The sequence below is a fragment of the Melanotaenia boesemani genome, chromosome 21, assembly GCF_017639745.1.
Source record: "Melanotaenia boesemani isolate fMelBoe1 chromosome 21, fMelBoe1.pri, whole genome shotgun sequence".
Taxonomy (NCBI): Eukaryota; Metazoa; Chordata; class Actinopteri; order Atheriniformes; family Melanotaeniidae; genus Melanotaenia; species Melanotaenia boesemani.
This window is the reverse complement of record NC_055702.1, coordinates 840432-845000: the sequence shown is the minus strand read 5'-3', so window position 1 is coordinate 845000 and position 4569 is coordinate 840432.

The following is a 4569-nucleotide window of genomic DNA, read 5'->3' as shown; positions in this document are numbered from 1 at the left end:
AAGGTGGCCGGGGGGGCCCCCGGGTGGAGGCGTCCCCGCATGGGTTTTGGGGCTGATAAATGCACGCATCCCCGGAGGGGTCAGCGCTCGTTGGCATGTATTAGCTCTAGAATTGCCACAGTTCTCCAAGTAACGGTAGAGCGATCAAAGGAATCATAACTGATTTAATGAGCCATTCACAGTTTCACTGTACCGGCCGTGTGTACTTAGACTTGCATGGCTTAATCTTTGAGACAAGCATATGCTACTGGCAGGATCAACCAGGTAGCCCTGCTCAGGCCCAGCCCGGAGGGGTCCCTGGGCTGGAGAGAGAGAGATGGATTCAGGTAGGGGAGGCAGGCAGAGGCCGAAGGCACAGTGTTGGGCATGGAGGAGCGACAGCTGGCGCGGGGGCCAGCCGGTCTCCGGCGCACGCCGGTGCCACCACGTCAACTGCCTGGAAACCCCAACCCGCTCCGGGGCTCGTTCGATTCAGCACACAAGCTCCGCCGCTAGCAGCCAGGGTTTGAGAAACACCGTGCTCCCTCGGAGGCGCGGCCGATGCTGCGGGGCCCGGCGCACGTCCAGAGTCACCGCCACCGACCACCGTACCCGGCCTCCCCCTGCCAGGGTGAGACCGTCGCGCGCCACGCTGAGGCGAGAGGTTCCGAGTGCAGAGCCCTGACCGGAGGGGTCTCCGCTGGATGCAGGCCGGGCCCGCTCTGCACGGACGCCGGCCCAACGATCCCACGCGCGCCCCGACAGCAGGTCCGTTGGGCCCTCGGACGGGCCGGCGGGAGCGCGCGGTTGGAACTGAGGGATCTAAGCATAGCATTTTATGATACACACTCAAGATTTACCATATAAGGTTCTCTGTCCTATAGACTGGATTCACACACGAACATGTCTTCTACGCACACGAACATCCTATATGCAAATTCTATGATTGGAGGATACAGGACTGAGGAATTCTCTTTGTTTAAACCATATATAAGACAGAACTTTACATCAGGTCTTTGGGTCTTCGTTCTGGTTTTGGGACCTCCAGATTTTACTGCAGAAATCTGTTTTGATGTCTGAACTTTTGTTATAAACTTCTTTTTATTATTCAAGTCAGCGTCCAGAGACATTTTTGCCTGAGGTTCAACTTTTCCACATCTCCTTATCAAGATACATCAGAACCAACATTGATGTTGTTTAACGTAAAAAACCAACCAAGCACACATGAACATCTTCAGAGCCGACAGAGTGCTGGTGAAAGTCTCTCTGACAGCTGCACACACACTCAGCGCAGGGAGTGTGTGTGTGCAGCCAGGCCTGCAGGTACATTTCCACGTCTACAACCATGAGCAGGCGGTAAAAACAACTTTCTTCACTAAACACTGTCACTTTATTTCTTTATTCTACCAGCAGCTTCGTTCCTGCTGATCTGAACATTTTGGGTTCATGTTTGATGGCGGCTGGTTTAAGCTGCTTTGATAGGAGACAGAAACCAGTCCAGTCTGGTTCCTGTTTGATAGATGGAGAGAAAAGCAGCAAAAAACAAACCAACAAACTGTTTTTATTGTTATCTAATTAAACTTTCAGCTCAGGACGTCTGATGTCGCTTTATTCTCAACCATTTCTGATGTTTGATTCACTGAAATTTCAAATAAATAAAAATGCTCCTGAAGTCAAAACTGAAAAGAAGAACAAATGTATTTTTATCCTAACTGTAATTTTCAAATAAGAATCTTTTCTTTATAGAAATTAGAAATATTTGTGGGTTCAAAGCTTTCAAATTATATATTTTTTGCAAAGACTTTATTTAAAGTGATGCTTCCTTTTTTTTTAGTGGGCTGGTGTGAAGTCGTTAAAATTAATTAGAAGCCAGATTTCCACTCGTCAATACCGCTGGCCACCAGAGGGGGCGGTAGAGGAGCTGTTACTGGTTTTATTCAGCAGAAGAGTTGCTCCACTATTAAATAAAGCTAAATGAACATAAAGCATCAGTGGTGGACGACAACAGCAGGAAAATGGAAACTTCATCCTCGGGAATATCTGGAATATTCTACATCCAGTCAGATCAGAAACAGCTGATGATTCACATCTTTGTCGACGCATCAAAAGCCAAAATAATCCGAACACAGAAATGTTGAAGCCTTTTTCCTCCCAGTCTAAAAACCTGTTTACGTTCACCTTTTCTTACTCACATCTTCTACAGCCTGGCTGCAGTTTTACGGCTAACAGCTGAAGGCCAAAGCGAAATGAAACTGCTGTTCTGGGACCAAACACTGACGAACTGGTCATTTTTACTTCATAAAAACCACCTCAAGAGAATAAAACGCCATGTTGGTTGCAGTTGTAAATGGCTGTTTCTTCGTCTTTGCTGCGTTATAATCTTTGATAAAATGGGAGTCTCATGTTGTGTGAAAGCCCCACACACTGAGTCACACCATTAAAAGTCGCCACGACGTGACATTTGATCCCTTTCGCATGTTTAAAGAGGCTGCGGGCAGCAGGATGAGGATGTAACTGAGGCGTCGGACGTTTATATTATTACAGTTTCTGGTTTACAGGCTGATGCCAGGCTGACGTGTTAGCTGAGTAATTATGTTGTATGAACATGTGGTCGGATTATTAGATCATTTCAAACTTTTCTGAGTTATGTAATATAAATATGAAGTTGTTTCTTTTACAACATTGTAAAGCACATGAATCATTTCTGCTCAGAGTTGAAATAAGTAAAGAAATCAGACAAAACCAGTAAAGTAACCCTAACCAGCATCATAACATCACTGGCAGCAGGTGAGCTTACCTTTGCAGTGAGAGTGTGTGTGCAGTCCTGCGGTAGAAGTGTGAACAGATCTGCTCCCAGACATTCCTGAAATGTCCGTGAGCTTCCAGAGATTTGTAGTTTCTCCACTGTTCATACGTGTAAGCACTGATACCATAAACGAGGTAGCTTATGTCCAGCGATGAGGTTGGAGGTAGTAACGTAGCATCACAGCTCCGTTCCTTATCTGTGGGGTCGTAAGGATCTAAGTCATTAGATGTTGACAATTTGTCCAAAAACCGATCCCGGTCTCCTTGATAAGTTTGTCCCTGTATGGTGTCCTCTCATCATTCTTCTTTTTATCCATACTGGCGACTAAATTAACGGTTTTAAAACGTACTACTAACTAAAATGCTGCTGGTTGTGCTGCTTGTTTACACCTGAGAGGCAACCAGCATGGCGCGGGGGGGTGTCGGCTAGTTAGGTCACGTGTCTAAGAAGACATTCTTCTTGTATTATATATATACATATATGTATATATATGTATATATATATATATACATATATTCACACATTGATGTATAATAGAAAAGCAGAAAATTCAACCACTTTAATGATAAGATGCAACATCTGATTAAAATTTTTATACATATAACAATTTCTGAATACATCATATTTCTACATAAAACTTTATTATGTCTGTGTGGCCGTGGGGTGGATTATGTAATGTTGTGGGTTGCCAGGTTGGCAACAAAATGACGTCAAGTTCAGCTCGTGGGTTCTGCGCTAGTTACTTTTGAATAGGGGCATTACGTCATCCCAACCTGGCAACTCTGCGCAGGCAGGATGTGTTTGGTTCCCAAAGTCCAGTTAGCCGCTAACGATTAGCATCGTGAAGTCAGACACAATGATGTGAAAACAGGAAGTGTTAGTTTTTAGAAAACAAAAGTGCAGGTGAGATGACGTCACCCGAAGACGTCACTTACACTAGTTTTTATTTATTGAAAAAATAATCAGGATATATGAAATAGACTTTATTATTTCATGAGCGAATTGCCACATTGAAGAAGTTCATTGTCTGGCGGGGGATAAATATCACATAAAAATATTTTTTTATTTTCACTTATTAATATATATATATAAATCTAAATATAATAATTAAAACAGTCGCAGAAAAGAATAAAACAAACAGATAAATAAACTGGTTCTGTTTATTAAAATCTGTTAGAGTGAATTAATGCAGTGTTTCCCAGTCCAGGTCCAGGACCCCCTCCTGCCTGTTTTAGATGTAATCCTACTTTAACACCTGAATTAAATGAATGGCTGCAAAGAACTGGATGAGGAGGCTCAGTAATTTGTGTGTTGGAGTAGGAACACGTCTAAGACTTGCTGGGCCGGGGGTCATAGGACCTGGATTGGGAAACACTGAATTAATGTAAGTGTTTGTTTTCGAGAATGATTCTCAAATTATTTTCTGTAGCTTTAATCACCGTAGTAAATTCTCACTATTTAAGTATTCATTAGAGAAAACACTGAAGTTATTCTGCTCCTCTACTGCATGTATATTGAATATTGAATTTATATTTGTAAACTGCTCTGTTAATAGTTCTGACGCCACTATATTAGCATGTTTTACTTATTACTTTCTACTTATTTATCTCTATTTAATTACTTTTACTTCCCCACGACTTTCTACTAGAACCTTACATGTTCTGTTAGAAAGTAAAAATGCTTATATGTGTTCATACTTGATGAATAAAGCGCATTCGGTTTAGCCTTTTTTCTTTTTGTACGCACCCGGCCATTATTCTGAAGGCGACCGGATGTGTGCCGCT